Source organism: Stegodyphus dumicola, chromosome 10 (assembly GCF_044657685.1).
Source record: "Stegodyphus dumicola isolate Sdum_Otavi_A_Nest chromosome 10, ASM4465768v1".
In the NCBI taxonomy this organism is placed as follows: domain Eukaryota; kingdom Metazoa; phylum Arthropoda; class Arachnida; order Araneae; family Eresidae; genus Stegodyphus; species Stegodyphus dumicola.
In genome coordinates, this window is record NC_140777.1 from 44,973,149 (window position 1) to 44,992,433 (window position 19,285).

Here is a 19,285-nt window from a genome sequence, read left to right on the forward strand (position 1 = left end):
ACTGTTATATAATTATTAATACTGTTAAGTGAATCTAGCGCCAGAGTGTCGCTATGGTATACGAATACTAGAGTGAATTTTAAAGAATGCATTTATTCTATTGTGATTTATGCGCTGTCGGCGAAGTAGATTTAATTCAATCCAATAAGTTTAAATGAAATGCAAGAAAAAATGAGTATAATTTAATATTTCAATACAAGGAAGTCATGCGGTGTACACATCAGATTTTTTTAATATATATTTCTCTTTATAAATTAAAAAGTAATCATTGTAAAATGTAGTGGTGGTACTAAAGTTTTTCAATTTTTGTTTAGATGGTACGCGTTAGTCAAAAGGCTGAGAACCGCTCTTCTAGTTGCACTAAGGCGGAGGAGCTTGTGCTGAGATCACTTGTCCTCTTCTTTAAATATGCATCATTTAGCAATAAAGAACAAAATAATAATAGTAAAAAAAATTAAAATGCCTAGAGTGACGGTTTTAGATTTTCAGAAATTTGTTAAAATTCGTTTAAGCCAGTTTCGATAAGCAAAGATCAGTTAAATGAAATTTATTGCATTTTTAGTAACATAGGAAAAGGGAAAACTTTCAATACTTTGAATATTTTACAAAGAAAAGGGGTGGAAAGGAGAAATGCTCCATGAGAGCGCGATCGTGATCGGTGTGAGTTCTAGGTACTCTCGTTTACTATAGATGTTTCGTCATTGCCGGTCATCCTGAAGCAATCGCTTCCGGAGAATGGGGGAAGGGGGGCAGGAATCAGAATCCGTCAGGAATCGGGCGCGCCCTCCACTGCTTCCAAGCCAATCCGATGTAGACGGCATGAAAACTCCGCTTGTGGAAGACGGTTTCGTCGTCCTCTCCCTCAACCAGGTGAGTTTTGTTCCGTTTTTTATTCTCAGTGAACGCAGGAAGTAGATTTATCAGTTCCTATTCCCATGCTCTTTTTTTTTTTTGGCGTGCAACGCAGATTTTTTTTTCCCCCTTGAATTTAAAACATTGTAGCATTGTTATATATACAAGGTGACTTTAAAGTTGCGACTTTAATATGTCTGATTGTTGCCATTTTTACTTAACTCATTTATCTTATTTATATTATTTCATTATCATATTCAACTTCTTTATCTTATTATTTTATATTCTTTATCATATTTAACTTTATCTTATTTTATATTTATTTCAATCTTATTTCATTATTTTTATTAATTTCGTTTATTGTCATTTTCCTTCACACATTTATCTTATTTACCTTACTTTATCACGTTTAATTCATTTATCTTACTTTATTTTATAATATCTTATGTATCTTATTTCATTATATCTTTTAGCTTATTATCTTCAGCTGCAATTAATCAGTTAAATTTTTTATGTTGCATCAAGAAGAAATTTTACATACTTAGTACTTTATTTTATAATATCTTATGTATTATTTTATAATATCTTATGTATCTTATTTCATTATATCTTTTAGCTTATTATCTTCAACTGCAATTAATCAATTAAATTTTTGATGTTGCATCAAGAAGAAATTTTACATACTTAGTGTTATCTGAATGAATGAAAAGGTTTTGTATTTATTTATTTATTTAGTTGGAATGAAATCCAGGAATTAAGAAATGTATGGATTTAAAGCCGAATTGATATTAAAATAAGATTAGAAATGAATAATAAAAATATTAGTTATTTATTATTATGAATATTATAATTACAATGGCGACATGAATTTTAAATTAACCTCTTAGAAGGGAATTTTAAAACTTTTTGGAAGTGAACATCTTTATTCTGAATACCTACGAAAATTTTCATATAACTTACTAAAAAAAAGAAGTTATGATAAAAAATATTAAAATATTTAATCTTATATTAATAATATTTATTTTAAAGAATCATTGCTGTATGTTACCGTAAAATTCAAACATTTAAGAAAGAAATGTTGCCACACATTATTGCAAAATAAATAAATAAATGTTTAAAAGAGAAACAATTTTAAAGTTAACTATTATAAAAAATCTGATGTGTAAACCACATGACTTCCTTGTACGGAATACTAAATTATACGCATCTTTTGCTGCATTTCATTTAAACTTATTTCCTCGGATTTCATTAGAGATATATTTCTCATTCAATTAATTCATTCTCATTTCGCGGAAGGCAAAAATACATAAAACCTCAAAATATGTTTATTAAAAATTGAAATATATCGAAAAATATAAAACAGCAAATACAGTTAAAAATTTTTACAATTAAAATTAGAGTTTCTAAGCAAAATAAGCCATTCGGCCAGTGGCAGATTTTTCGGTGCACAAATCTGAAAGTTTACGTTTGGTTCCACTCGCCAAAAGGCACTGAAGGTGGTGAAACTGACTTGACTCACTGTTCTGCTAAGTTTCAAATGTAAACAAATACGACTGCTATGATTAAAAAATAAGGCTTACCGCACTAAAATAACTTTTAAATTGTCGATAATTCTACAACTATTGCATGCAGATTAACTAAAGACATAAAGAACAACATAATTAAATTATTTTTAAAGTAAGAAATGCACAGTTTACCAACGTATAGAGCTCACGAAGCTGAATAACATGGTGTGTGTGTGTGTACAATTTTTTAAAGAAAAACATTATGTAATCATGCCTAGTATTTTCGCGCATCAAACTGCTGAAAAATTATTAGTAAAGATTATTATATTTTACTATTATAATCAGTTACAAAACAATATTGATACCCACTCCGCCAGAAATGTTTTCGCATTGTTTACAAATAACCGTCACAGTTCAGCAAATTGATGGAGCAGGTTCACGGGTGTTGTTCCTTTCGCATTTCACAGTAAAAATTCTATCGCCTGAGTGTTGGTATCATAGCAGTATTAGTAAAAGTTGTCTGATGATTTATCGCCAGGTGGGTGTAACACTTGATTCAAACCTTGTAAGACTGATTCCTACAGGGTGCTCAGCTACTGCTTATGCTATAGATAAGGACCGGTACCAGTTGCTAGAATGTTTCTTTATGCTTCCTTTATTTGTCAAAATTGAAGTAAACAAAGTTCTTGTCGCTACTACCGATCGAATGATTTAGCGAGGTCTTCGTACTCGCTTTCGAAAGAGTTTTCAGAGAATATTTTACCTTATGAGACAAGACAAAACTTCAGAAGTAATAGTAATAATTTAGTCTCTTTCTTTTATTTATTAAATAATTCTTCGACGCATGGAAAAAAATAAATATGTTTGGCTCCATATAATTATAAACTTCTTTATTTCTTACTATCACTTGACATTTAATGGCGTTTCGCTTCTGATAAAGTTAGCACTCTTGGTCTCGAATTGTAGACGCTCGTCCGTCAATAGGAAACTCTTCTTATTAATTTCCTGCTGTGAAAAAAAAAGCTGTTAATTGAGCTTATTTATTTTTTTAGAAGTACGAATAAAAGTTAATAAAATCTCTATCTAAACATCTCTGAATAAAGTTTATGACATACTGTAAATTAATTCGCTCCTTTTATAGATTTTCTGGTGCATTATTCGCGTTCGTTTCTAATAGAAATGAAAATAATAAAACTCAGACTTTAAATAGCCAAAATCTTGAAATCTGTGTAACACCATATGTGCAACAAATGTATAATTGAAATGTCTTCGGGCCGGATAAAATTGCTTCATGGTCCGCATGCAATTCTCAGACCGTTTCAAACCGTTGTATTATAACATTAAATAACTTAAATACATTTTATTTCGATTTTCACATATTTCAGATGAATTTTCACATGATTCACTGCTTTTGTATGGAAAACAAAACGCAGATTCTTGATTTTAGCCAAAAAAAAAAAAAAAAAGTCAGTAACCAAAACTTCAAAATTTAATAGGATACATGTTTTGAAAACATTTACTGAATTCATCCCTACATGTGCTAAATGACTTCAAGAAATAAACCGAAAATACTATATAAAAACATTATGTTTTTATACTTTTTGTATTCAAATTACAGCATTAATCTGATACTGGAAGAAGTATAAAAACAGGAAAGTTAGATACCAGTAATCTTTTCTCTGTTTTTAATTGACTTCATTAATTATTGGCTTTTTTATCCAAAGCGAATAAAAATATTTCTTGCAATTTATATTTGATCACCTTTCATATTCTTTAATATCATCCTGCATTTTATTAGATAATTAATTCTATTTGTCCTGTTACGCACTGATTAGAAATGATGAGGCTCCCATTTAGTTACATTATGGATTAGAGGAATGCATCGTGTATTTAAGCAAGTAAGACTTCAATATTTGCTAATAACTTAGTCTTTTACTCTTTACTTGCTCATTTCGTAGAGATACAGTTGTGACTAATAAGTAGGATTGACTGTGACCCAATTATTAGCGAGAGATCTCTTTGTGTGGCTGCCGAGGCTAATTAGCTACTACTTTGTGACTTCTTACATCCTAGGAGAAAATTTGGTTTAAATTCAAGTAGTATGATTTGAATTGTGTGGCAGCTAACTAGGCGCTGTTCTAGGTTTAAGTAAGTTACGAATGTTAATGCATGTAATAACATGAAATTATGTGCTCTGTGAGGTTATAATATGTTTAAATTATTCTTTTTAAAATTTTTGCATTAATTTAGACTGCATTTGCTAATTAGCAAACTACATCTGTGATGATTATTTCGAAAGTGGCAGTGAAAGTGTCGGTAGATAAATACTAAATGTTATCCAAGTTTTTTTTAACTTCCGCGTCAAGACACCAAGCCAAAAACCACTAATCTGAAAAATAATTATTTCGGAGAGGGATATGTGAATTAAATCTTTTGCAGACACCTGAAATGGCGAAATATCCGAAAACAATTCAAAAGTGCTTTTATGTGGGAAATCTTGGTTGGAAAAAAATGTCAGTAACCTAAACGTAAGTAATCATTAGGATACATATTTTGAAAACATTTAACGAAGAATTTATCACTAAATGTGGTTGATGGTGGTGGTTCAAAATCTGATAAAGAAATTAAAATAATTGTAAAAGCGTATTCTTTTATTTCTATAAATTGGTGTTAAAAAGAAAACGTCATTCAACTTTACCCTAATATAGCAAGATAAAGCTTAGAGAAAATTTTAAATTTTTTTATCTTTAATTTTTCTTTGTCGAATAAATTTAGTAAATAAAAATAGCTTGAAAAGTTCTAAATTTTGCGTATCATCGAAAGGGTTTTTAGTTTCCGTTGGTGGTGGGATGGATGTATAATAGTCAGATAATTCAAGAATACCGTCCAACAGTATATAATTATTTTTATAGATGCAAACTGCAACATTTATTTATTTAACAACATTTATTATGCAAACTGCAACATTTATTTATTTAACAACATTTATTATGCAAATTGCAACATTTAATTTATAAACCAATCATTTTTAAGATTATTATTATTATTTTAATTAACCAGTTATTATGACTTATACCTTTACTATAACTTCTTTTCCACTTCCTAACCAGAAATGTAAATGAGTTAGAGAATATTTAAACCAGAGGTTTTGGATTGTATGACAATGTTTCTGCCGTCCAAGGCCATGTTACTAGGATTCGCCAGCTCTGATAAGAACGTAATTCTTTAGTTCTGCGTTATTGCTGCCGACATTTAATTTTTACGCCGGTGGGAAATTCTCAGCCAACTTCGATTTAAATCTAATTGTGTAAGCTTTGACTACTACGCTTAGTTTAGTTTAACTTTTGAAATTAACTGTTACTTTAAGTTTTATCATCGCAAGTGTTGTCTGATTTTGTAAGCGTGAGACGTGCATTTATATTCAAGTTCTGTTTTAATACAAAGGTTTTTTTAAACCTTTTTTAAGTCTCTGTTATTACTTCAGACCAGCGATAATTCGCTCTATGTCTGCTAATTTGATACTAGTTTACGTTACCAAAGCAAGTCAAACGTTATACATTTATAACTGAATTTTGTCCTGCTCTACTATTTCTTTTTCAAAACTCTCATTACAAAAGATTCTGCAAATTAGTAAGAAACAGTTTTCCTAAATGAATTCTGCTCTCCTTTTGTAACTTCTTTTCTCTGACTTCAGAAGAGGGACTGCAGATTAGTGATAACTAATCATTTATAACTTATTTTGTTCTCCTCTTCTCTCTCTTGCACAAACTTTTACTTCAGAAAAGTCTGCAGATTAGAAAGAACTGTTATTTGGTAACTGAATTTCGTTCTCCTGATTTCATCTGCAGAAACTCTTACTTCGGAAAAGCTTGCAAGTTAGTGAGAACCAATATTTGTAACTGAATTTTGTTCTCCTCTTCTAATTTTTTTTACACAAATTCTGACATCAGAAGCGTTTCCAAATAAGTGAGAAACAATATTTTAAAACGTAATTCTTTTCTCCTCTTCTAATTTCTTTTACTTGAACTCTTCACTTCAGAGAATCTGCAAATACGTGCGAAGAAAAAATCGACAGGTTGATATGTTAGATAAAATAAAATACGACGGCTGCTTTAAGAAACGATTGGCGACTTAAAAATTAGAAACTTGGTGTTCTCCCTCTAAATCCATCTGTTATCCCAGATTATAGATCTTTCCATGTTACATAACGAATTAAAATTAATCAATCACAGATGAACTGTACTTATGCATCATACTTAGTTTAAATACTCTTCGCAAGCAATTACATCATTTCTTTTCCTAGTTTCCGCCATGGCAGCAACTCTATGCTACTATACCCTCCTTTATTCTTATTCTAAGATGACGTAACGTGTATATAAAATTAGTGTAATTGCTTGTGATCTAGAAGTATCTTATCTACTAAGAAAAGCTTTGATATGTGCAAAAATAAAAATTGGTGATTCGTAAAAATCCAGTTTTGCTATCGTCAGATGCATTTCCACTCAGTCCTGTCTACTGCCACATGTTAAAAGTACCGGATTCCTCCTACGCAATTAAAATACTACATGTGTATATTAGAGGTACAAATTTCGAATAATTATAAGTGAGACTGATTTAAAACACTCTAACTGGGTCATGTCAGTTTGACTTGGTTTCCGTACTCTAGTTGATCATTAATGAAGTTCTATGATGCCTCATTCGAACTGGTGATTATTAGGGGAATCTCACTCAGTGTTTGATGGAATATCAGTTCTCTTCTCATTGCCGATTCGACAAGGAATCTTCTTGAAACTGTGGATGAGATAACTGTCTAACTTTTCATCTGTACTCTTCAAGAAGCACTGATCTTACGACACGCATAGTGGAGTTTCATCCAAGAATCTGTAAGACAGCGGTTTATTAAATAATGAAATCAAAAATGTCCTGAGTAAAGCCTTCGGAGAATCAATGTCACGAAAACTGGATAACATGAACAAATGAACTTTCATCGCATTGAGCAATGCAGAGGCCATAGATAGACCCATGGAAGCATTATGAAATCCTAGAAGGTGCCCCCTAATTTTAGGATAACCGTATTGATGCAAGTATGATAGGTATATTAAGATGCTTACTGGTAAATGAACTTTGTCCTCAGCCTATGTAACTAACTATGAAGGTGATAATTCAATAAGATAATGGCGCAAAGAGTTTTGTAGCAAGCCTTTAGTAGAAAATTAAAAACACCGAAAAACTAAAGTTGTTTAGAATTTGAAATTTTTGTTTTTAGCCCAAAATAAAGCGTTAGTTATTAAACATGTGCAATAATTAAGTACTTTTACTGATTGGTAAAAAGTAAAGACGTAAAACAAAGATTACAATACATGAACAAACTGTATTTTGCTACTTTACTTAAAGGGATGTGCATGTACAGGAGTTCATTTTCATTAATAATTATTTTTTCTGTAAGTATTATTAATTCCAAGATTTAAACTTTTATTTTCCTGTTGACAACAGGTTTACAAATAGATTCTGAAAAATATAATTAATGCGTAGAAACACATGGGTATTAATTAAAAACTTCGTTGCGACTTTCAAAAACACAAAAAAAAAAAAAAAAAAAAAAAAAAAAAAAATGTTGATAGAAAATAAGAAAATAATTACGTGACTGTGGTTGTGTGACTGATCTCTAAATTCTACGACTTCGGAATTTACTTTGGTTTAGACATTCGTCATAGTATTAGCACGTCAGACATGTCAAAATAAACCATACTGGCATCGTATCCACACTACAGTAAAGTTTTAATTCTTAAAATAGAAAAAAAAAAAAAAAAAAAAAAAGCATACTGTCACAAATACTTATTACCTGAAACTGTACTTAAGCTATAAAACCAGTGTTTCATTGTCTTTAGTAGAAATGAGCTTGCGGTAGAGCTCAAAATCCAAATAAAAATGACAAGACTAAACACGATGCAGTTTAAAGTCTGACACTTTAAACCGCATTCTGAGCAATTACAAAATTCAAATAGGATTAAGAAATATCAAATTGCTTAGTTCCTAATAAATAACCTCTTATATTTCTTTCTAAGGCTTCCTTTCCGGTAGCCCATTACATTATTCTTCCCCTCCTCTTAAGGAAAAGTATCTTGGCCATTGTCGACGGAGATATTCATTTTCAGGTTAGGTTGCCCAGCTATCGTAACATATTTCTGGTACCTGCTACATTGCAGAGGAACGCTTTCCCACACGAGAAAAACTATCCTACTAATCGGCTTGCTTCTCGGCCCCTCCACTTCGAAGCAGTCAACTGGAAAAGCCCATTAGGGGGCGAGAAACACATTCCCAGTTAAACGTATGGAACTTTCAGTACGAAAGTAGCACAAATGTAAATAGAAAGTATCTTGTGAAAGTTTCGGATGCTTGATAGAACGCTATTATTGGAGATAATGTGGCCGATGCTATTTTGGATACTTGAAACTTGATGTAAAAGAAGACAGTCGTTGCCATGTTGTATAAAATTGTTCGCGAATTTTATAGGGTTTTCACTATCATTTAACAGTCTCCTTTCACAACATCGTGAATTTAACTATGCAGAGTGCTCAAAACGTTAATTACAAACTTTATTTCCGCAAGTATTGGGCCTAGAGATGATGTAGTTTTGGTTGCAAACGTGTTTGAGTTTTCGAAGCAAGAAATATGAATATATCGCCCGTATTTCTAACGCGAATTTTCCAGTTGACTGCTGGACGTGCTAGCCATTTACTGTGCAAGGGACACATTTGCACTGCTAGCCATGTACACTGCATAAGGGAAAGCGGTAACTCCTTACATTCTGTCCTTATATAAGGACCACTGGATAAAGTTAGGAGATCCGTCCACCTAATCCGAGTAATCATGAGCCTTCCAGACGGTATAATGGCTACTGAAGCCTACTGCGGTAACGATGGGCCGACGTTCGAATCCCGAGGTGGCATGGATGTTTGTAAATGTATAGTGTCCGTGCGGCACGGAGCACTCTAAATATGCGCGAGCCGAAAGTCTTTTGGAGAGGTTGATTAAGAGAGGAAAGAGGGTGGGAGACCCTCGGACCCGTCCCCCCGCGGGTGTGCTCTATGAAAATTGGAGGGCGGAACTGAGCGAAGTCATGTTATCACCAGTATATGGTGCTCAAGGCTCTTGCCAAGGACAGGGGCAGTCTTACATTTCTTGAAACGGTGAATTTCGTGGGCTTATTCTGATATTACTGTCAGACATGTGAGATTAGTCACAACACACAGCAAGTAATCATGAGCTATCTTTTACCACACTTTAGATACGGAGTAACCAGAGCGCATGTTAAGAGTTTTCGCTTCCAGGAAATGTTAGTAGATAATCAACTGTGCCATCACAGGAGTCTAACCATAGATCTTCTAGTCGCCAGCTGGGTGTGTTAATCACTTACTCTGCAAGAGCACGCGAGAAGGAAATCGGTGATTTACAAGGTTTCTCAAAATACGGTGGAGATTTTTTTTGGAAACAGTTTTGGGATTTTATGTGAGAGAGTTCTCTAAATATTAAAGCCCAATAAAGCACGAATAGAAGTTCATAAAATCTGTATCTTCAAATCTCTGAATAAGATTTACATCACATTGTAAATTAATTAGGTCCAGTTATAAATTTTCTGTTACGTTATTCCTGTTCGTTTTTAATGGAAATGAAAATAATGTAATTCAAAGAATCAAATTCTTGAAATCTTTGCAGCACAATATTTGCAACAAATACATAAACGAAATGTCTTCACGGGCCACATAAAATTGCTCATGCATGCACCCTGAGAGTCGGCGGTTTTAAACCCTACTGTTGTATACGGCCCGCATGCAGTTTTGAGTTGGAGATCACGAATCTAGTAGACATCATGCGCTATCATTACTGCTATCCTATGTATTTTTGTTTTATTTTGTATTTCCCCTTTGTTTTATACTGAAGATTTATGGTAGTAATTTTTCCATCTGTTCACTGTAATGTTCATATCTTAGTATCAAATTCATGCTAAATTTTCTATATACTCCGTAATAAAGAAGTTTCGCCGTTCATCCAAAACCCAATTAATCCTGGCCTGGTTAATCAAACTCTTCTCCACCATCCCATTTTTTAAGTGCGCATACTTAGATTTACAATTCTAACAGCGATTTCTTTCTATTTAACAATGAAATAATTCATCTAGTTGGAGAAAAGTTTACGTAATGCGAAACATGTTCGCAATCTTCCAAACAAAAGGTGAATAAAAAAAAAAAAAAATATTGCGACCCTGAAATACAGAAAGGATACGAACTTGTTTTTACTGGATATAATTATAATACCTACAGAACTGGAGCCAGAAGAAATGATGCAGTCGCAGGACGAGGTAGCAGAGCGTGAAAATCCTCCGTAAAATTACAAGTCTAAATGAGTTGAGTTGAGATGTTATCATCAGCAGCCAGTGCAAAACTTGACCAAGACGGCACGCGACGATAGCCCTCCGGCATTTCCGGTGAGAGTTAGTGCATAGAACTTCAGTTCCAGTATCAGCTGAGATGACGAGACTTAAAAGATATTGACATATAGACAACTCGTTTCTCAAAAAGCTAATTTTTTCTTTTGATAAAGTAATACATCATTAAACTGACGGCATTATAAAATAAACTATTTATTTTTTATCCTCGATGATTCAGGTACTCTTCATTTAGTATGACCGTACGGTCCCGTACCGAATCGGAAAGTGCTTTTTTATTTTAGTGTCAAATTTGTTCAGCTATTTGTTTAAAAGCACTTCTCAAAAACACGTACGAATGAGAGAGATGTACAATTAAAATAAACATCACATGTTTATTTTAGACATTTTTTTGTCAGTTTTAGCGGTTTTCAGGTATATTTGGGTATACGCAGTTAATCTGAATTTTACTTTTTGCTTTTTTGGGAGGGAGTTGTAAATCTAAGAGGGATACAAGGACAGGCTTCGAAGATCTTTTGTGGTATCACAGTTTGAGAAACAATGTTCAGAAAAAACAATGTTTTTGTTTATATTATTCTTGTACTTCGATAGAAGTCAGCGGGAAACAGAAGTTTAATACACAATTTATTTATTTTTGCGATTTAACATTATATTGTTAGCGGATGACTTATCAAATATTTATATATTCCAAATTATGTTAGTTAAGTTACGTACCTTTGGGGTTAAAACAATTCCTAAATACTGTGACATAATTTAAACTAGGGCTGGTTAATGTGCTTCTGTTAATCGAATGTTGAATGCATATATTACAGTAGGCTTCCAGGGGATACTGTTTTTTAGGCTGGTCTTAGAGCGAAATTCATCGCGCTCTAATCAGCACCTCGGATGCTCCTTAACCAAAGAACATCTGTGACATATTTTTTGCCTTAACGGGGATTCCTCGCATATGAGACCTAATAATTAGTGTTATAACCGTATAATCGGAAAGTAGTGGATAATCGGTATGCACTTTTTTGCAGGTCCTATAATATGTATTTACTCCAATTCAAATGACTCAGCTCTTATTTTATTCATTTATGCATTTTTATGGATTTCATTTCAACTAATATTTAAAAAAAGAATAAAATATTTTGTTTGCATTAACTGAGCAATGAAATTCCAGTTTTCTCCCTTCGCTAGACACTAGGTTATTTTTTGTTTCATTTAAAATTATTTTTTTAACTGCCGAGACCGAACTCATAATTTTTTCTGATTATTTTAATATTAAGCGTAATGCGAGAAATAAAAATTAAAAAATTGAGGGAAATTGCTTAAAATTATTTTTAGCTTCAAATATTACATAATAAACGACACCTAATGAATTTGTAACATTATTTAGTACACGCAGAAATATTTAAAGCTGCTTATTTATTTACCTCCTTTTCAAATAACAGCGGCGGAGCGGGGTTAAAGCTTTTTGAATACTTATAGTTCGTCTCGGATTCGAACCAAGGTGAGCGGGTTCACTACACGGTTGGGTTTCCTCATCCCTAACGTGAATAGGAGCCAGTTTCCCTAAGAAAGTCTGCCACGAAGGCATCTCTTCCCTTAAGCAGAAAGTCGTTCTGTCTTTTGGCACCTTCATACAATCTAACCTCGTCGAATAACGCAACTGAAATTCATACACCGATTTTAGGTCTTTTTTTTTTTTTTTTTTTTTTTTTTTTAAACACTGAAATCGTTTGCATCTGCAATATTTCGATAAATTTTCATGAAAATATGGTAATATTAACGTATATCTTTCATTTATTTCTAGTTTGGTAATATTTTGTTAATCATTTGAATTCACTAAATTGACTGAGCATTCGATATTTACCTTTACTATCTGGCCGCTCAAAGCGGTATAGTAGTTAGGGGAGCCTATTGCGGTACAACGAGCCTCAGTTCGAATCCCGGAGAAGACAGGGTTGTAGCAGTCCTTCCCCCTTATAGGAGGCAACAGTGGCCCCCTTCAATAACTCCGCAATAAAATGGCTACCAGTTCTGGTCTAAGAAGTGGCCAATGCTGAACAAACAGGTGTCGGCTATTAGATTAAACCTTTACTGTCAGATTCCAGTTCTCATATGGACTAGTTCCATTGTTTTTATAGAGATAGTTCTTTTGTATTAGATGGAATTTGCTGAAGAGCGTATCCCTCTTCGTCAGAATTAGAATTAATTTGGTACTTTTAAAGAATTCATTCAACATTCGTAATTAAATGATTATAAATATGGTGCAACTAAACACATACCGGAAAAAGCTATTAACAGTTCAATTATTAGTCAAAAATCCTCCCAATTTTCAGTATACAATAGAAATTAGAAGGAGTAACAAAGCAAGCAATGTGCAGCTTGTGATTGATCGAGTAGTTCAAGCTGAACGACTCACTGTTATACATTAGCTTAATATATAGGGGAAAAATGATGTAATAATATTAAAATCTGTGCGCATTTGTCTGTTTGTTTGTTTGTTTGTAACTTACCGGAAACTCTTTTAGACATTAGAAATATGAATCTAAACACACCAATTTATAACTTAGAAATTTCGCTCATTATGGCATAATTTAAATCATTACATTTTTCTTTTCACGTTGTAAGGATCTTAAGTTTTACTAACGTTTATTTTATTTTAAATCTTTACTATCACTTCTTATTTTCTACTTCCGGCCAGAATTAAAAGCTTTAACTTATTTATGCAAATTTGTCTTGCGAACGCCAAGTATTTAAGTTGTGGCTTTTTGCCAAGCGAGAGAGAGGAAGCAGTTAGTCGAAGCAGGCCGCTTACCTTAGAAGTTTTACTCAGTTGCTGGTTGCCTTCCAGGCCAGAGGTTTAATCCTCTTGATAATTTTTAAACGTATTGTAGTGTTCACAGTTCTCTGTACTACATACGGCTTCCTGTTAATATAAGGCCAATCTTCCACGTTTATTATTTTAAAGTTAAATTAGAGTTTAGTTTTATTTTTATACTTTTACGTTTTGACCCCAAGTAGCGGGTCTGTATATTTCCGAAGTACGGAAGTTATTGTAAATAGAGAAAAATAAAGGGTTTTGTATACCCTTCTTGTGTATTCTGTCTACTTCCCACAATTATTGAACATAGCTTTAGTAAGCTCTCTGTTCCGAGTCAGATCCTTGCATGTTCCCGAAGAAGGTAAGACGGAACATTGAACCTGATAACGTATAACTTATAAATTTTACTTCCGCCCAAGCCCGCTCGTAACAGTAAATCCTATCGTGCCGACAACCTTTAGAGGTGATCAGTATTCCTAAAAACATAAATAAACATAAATAAACCTTTAGAGGTGATCAGTATTCCTAAAAACTTAAATAAACAGAAGAAATTTAGAATCACTAAGATGACCATCACCATTCTCTAAAGCAGCATTTCCCAACCGGAGTCCATTGAAGCTTTGTGAAAGTTCGCAAGAAAAACATTTTATTTTGGATATGATAAATATTATTAATAAAATTATTTAATAATAATAAAGAATAAAAATAATGTTATAGAAAAGTACAGAGATTCGAAGTTAAAATTTTAATTTCTGCAACCTTTTTTAGTGAAAATTTCTGTCCATAGAAAGTTAAGAATTCATTATTGAAACACCAACTAATCTAGGAAAGGTGAGTTAATCAGTCAGACGTAGTTGTATCATTCCACAGTGAGTAATTGGCATCGATGTGGTGAAATGTATTTTTATTTATTTATTTATTTATTTATTTATTTATTGTATTAATGGACGTTATAGTAAAATACGTTTCCACAAGTACCAACAAGCAGTGTCGGTTTCTGAGGCTGAGCTGTGATAAAGCTGAATTTCCTCCGACAAATAAAATAATCTTAAATTTTCAGTCCATCTTTTTATTTTTATACCATCTTTAACTTTTATTTTACATTTTCCTTTCCAATATTCCGCTTTGGATGCTTAAAGCTGAAGACAATCGCACAAAAATAAAGATTAAGATTATTTGTAGATTTTTTGGACATGCGTGTTCTGAAGTGTGAAGAAAGCTAGAGAAATGTATAGGCAGCTGGAAAACAATGTACATTCTGTGGCAGAGGATGCAGTGCTCAGCACAGCCATGTTACACCAACAGCAGCACTGCAGTTATAATAGCTCATAAATGGAGTAAATATATAAACGTAAACAAACTTAGTGTGATAATTAAAAAATATATTTAAATTCTCTTGGAATAACTCAATTATTATCTTTTTGCAATTACTTAATTATTATCTTTTAGTATACGACAAATGTAATGTGCACGTGCACATTAACTATTTTCGATCATTAACGGTAGCATATTCATCAAAAGGACTATCAAAATACTTAGATCCACCAGTTAAAGATTGCTCACTCAAAGTACTTACGTATTAACGCAACCACCTTGGTTATTTTTTACAGATGCAAAGTGACTTTTCCTAATAAAATTCCTAAACTATCTATATTTATCGTAAATCGGCAAACATTATCAACATATGAAAAGGAAACCTAATTTAGCAAATTAAAAATGTAAATTTTATTTATTAAATAATTATTACTCGATTCATTAAAAAATAAAACACATTTGTATCCAAATCTTAGTGTAACGTTTTTTGCTCTAATCTTCTCTCCAAGTACACGCCGAGCTGTTTTGTTTTCGCTTATTATCAGAGAACTGCAGAGACTCGGCATCTCGCAGACCTCGGCAGTACCGGCTATTTAGAAAACGCATCTCCTCGTTGTTCCCTTAAGAGATTTTGCGGCAAAATTCTTTATTCCTGCAAACATTTTACAGAAATTTTTTCGATTGGTGGGAGTTCAACAAGCCCATATTTTAGAATAAAGTTTTAAGACAAAACAATATCAATAATGTGGACTGACCGAAGGGCTATTACGACTATGGTTGCTAAAGTCTGGCATATTCTGAAAATTTGGCGATTTATGCTGCCTGCGATTAACACTTAAATACCTTGAATGCTGATAGTTAATCCTGTGTTTAAATCCAGGCAGATTTTTTAGTTTGTCCAGAGCAGTTCGAGTCTACGCTAGTAGTTCGTCCAAGGAAGATCTCAGACTGGCTGCAATGGTTTTGGTTTTTTCTCATGTGTAATAATATGGCACCAGTTTCGATTAGAAGGTCGTCCACGAAGGCTTCCGATAATTCAATGTTGTGCGTATAATATTTTTTATTGTAAATATCATAAATCTTAAAACACGTAAGTTCAGAAACGTTACTCAAAATAAGGCTGGCTGTCTATGGCAAAAAAGTTTAAAATAAACAGAAAATTACAAGATGATGCGATTAATTCCTTATTAGGCAAGCTCCGTTATTTCGTAAAGAAAGCACTTAATTAAAACGAAAATTAAGTTGGCAGATTTCACTCGATAAAAAGTAAATTGAGTGATTTTTTTTAAATAGTGAACAATATTTATAATGCAAGGATCCCTTCCCTCCCTTCCTCTTGTTAGCTTTTACGTAAGATGTGCATTCTGTACCACTTCTTCAGAAAAAAATTCGAGGTAAAATTTTTTAGAAGTTTTATCCCTTTACTGCATTACTCGCAACCATTGTGATTTGTAATTTCATCGATATAACATTATTATTAATACTCCCCATTTCTAATAACAATTTTTTTCTCAACTTTCCAGGAACCTAGAATATGAAAAATGCATTATGCATAGTTCTAGAAATATGTATTAAATTAATGTGAACTTCTCTATAATATATTCAATTATCCGGAAAAATCTCTTTATGCGAATCGATGAGGTCTCACTACTTCCATTTAAGAGGGATTCTAGATTCTACTGTATTTTGACTTTGCTATCGCGTCTGTTTTCGTCATCTCCCACCAGGATGCAAATTACTTAATGTATTTAAATGCCAAGTTTTTGAATTTGAGAGAAAGCCTTTTAGAAGCTATCGACCAACCACACTCAGTTAGGTCTCTCTGCTGCTGATTTCGTTAACCGGCTTTCGCTTCGCTACCCGCAATTCCTCTTTGAAAATATGAAGGCAAGATCCATAGCGTTTTTAATTGTATTCAATATTTAGACTAAAACATTTATTCTGAATTTCGCGCACGCTATAGAAGCTGCATTCTGTTATACTAAACTTTGTTTAATCGTCAAGCTGACATATTAAATAAAAAGGAGGAGAGGTTGTTTTAAACCTTTATCCGAGTTTGCATTAATTGCACTGTAAAACTGGGCAATTTTTAGAACATTAGCATAAAATTTTACGGTTCTACGACTTGGCATTTAGTGTAGTGTAGAACAATGCAAACTGTCACTGTGTTTTAAACAGTATTTTGCATTTAAATTGCTGTTCAGTATCGGTTTTCATAGAAGTCCTCATTTTTTAGCTAGATTGAGATACGCTGAATATTTTTTCTAAAAGTACGCTTGACATTAACATCTGAATGTGGCAAGTTAAAGATTTTAAATCTACACTTAATTAGTTAACTGAAAGAATACTGAAAGAAATTTCAGGAATTTAATCACTCTACTCGCATTGTAATTTTAAGGCATCATTATTTCATTTTAGGCATCTACTCAATAGTGAATTACAAATATATTAAATTAGCTTTTAAACATCCAAATGAAACAAGTTCCGAGTTCAATAATGGAATATATTACTAGGTTACGGTATTCGCTGTTTCCAAGATCTGACAATTGTTCTTTCAAAGCTTGTAAGAAAACGTCTTCTAAGTAGCTCTAGTGGTTTTGAAAAAGAAATACATGTATTTTGAACAATAACTTCCGACTAATTTCTTTTGTAATTCATTTTCCACTTGTTAACCCGATTAGAGACTTTAATTTAGGAATAATTAAAAAAATATGAAAGGAAAAAATGTCTGAAAGGGTTCAGATTTTAACAGTGTCCCAAAAGGACTCTTTTAAAGTTTAATATGGTTTTATCAATACAGATTATCGAAGCTTAGGTGGAATAGCGAAACATTTTATTGGTTACTTGACATATATACATTTAAACTAATAAGAGAGCGTTATATATCCTCTGTATACTTCAAAAGTGAAAAACGATATAATGAAATGATAAATACTATGAAATATGATAAATACTATGAAAATATTTAATGTTTTTAATTAGATATGTCATGAGTTAAATGTATATGTAAATAAATCAATCTGACTAAAAAGTAAAGAAAAAAATTAATGAATTAATTAATGAAAATAATTGAATATTCTTAAGAATTGCATTTGTTGCATTTTAATAGCTTAGTCATCGGTAATCAGTGACAGGCAGATTATATTTTATATCTTATATTTTAAATTGACCATCTGTCATTTTAAAGATAAGTATCTTACATTTTTCCGAATGGGTACAGACTCGAATGAAAAATGAATCAACGCGAAGTCGTGTTTCGAGGCTAATAGCTCCCTTGGGCTAATAAACATTTTAAAATACAAATAAGATAGTAATTTTTTTTTTAAATTTTCGCAGAACGTCTTTAGAAATATCCAGCCAACTAATAATTTAAAATATTTGATTCATAACGATTTTTTTCGAAGCCAGAGAGATGAAATATATATATATATATATGTAATGTTTTCAGTTATTCCAACACATCGTGGGCGAATGGTGAGGCTATTCCATTACACGTTCTGGCAGATGGTTAACGAAGCTGGGGTGATTGAAACACGGAGAAAAATGACGACTCAGCACTTTTCACTTTTAACAGCAAGCATATCTTTATTTTAATTTATAGCAGATGACTTTTTCCAGATGAAGTTAATCAAATAACTTATTCAGTGATTGAACTATTAGATACGACTGACTTTAAACTTTAATACATCATAACGTTCTAACAAATAAAGAGGAGCACAGCGGAAGCGTTAGCAGAACGAAGGCGAGAAGGCATCTGTCTAGGAGAACTTATGACTCAGCATTTATATGAAAGGTTATGTAACAGAGTAGCTTCTAGAAAAATGTAGAAAACTTATGACGCAGCATTTATATGAGGAGGTTATGTAATAGGCGTGAATGTTCTAGCAGGTACTGGGTTAGGAGACGATCCTGAATTGCAGAAAATTAATTAAAGGTTGCTGATTCGCAAAGAGCAAAGCCATCGTATTTTTTTTATATTTTACATCTTCCCCCCCGTCAAAAAGAGAGGCCGGGGTGAGAAAAGCGTTAGTACAGGAGTGAAGCAAAAGTATGAGAAAAGACATGAAAACATCCAGAACATAGCGTACAAGCTTTAACTATGGCCTATCATAGTTCATGACTTTCTCATATAAAATTTTGACTTTATATTTATAGCATATGAAATTTTGAACATTAAAACAATGAGTTATAAATAAATATACAATATATGACTAATTTTAAGACTATAACATAATAAATATGGAATACTGATAAATAAATAAGTGATAATTACAAAAGTCCTCAATTTTGTTAAAAATGTCCGTTTTGTTTCCTTTTTCTTTTATTATGACAATTAAGCCGGTAAGGATAGTTTCCTGC

At 32.4% G+C, this 19,285-nt stretch overlaps 1 protein-coding gene across 1 annotated transcript in view; it reads left to right on the forward strand.

The window, feature by feature from the left end:
- Positions 1-761: 761 nt before the first annotated feature.
- The window catches only part of LOC118193669 (uncharacterized), a 59,073-nt gene continuing 40,549 nt past the window's right edge, over positions 762-19,285 (forward strand). Inside the window, exon 1 of the mRNA XM_035364789.2 lies at positions 762-870. The gene's annotated coding sequence lies outside the window, so the exon portion shown is untranslated. The remainder of the gene's footprint in view (positions 871-19,285) is intronic.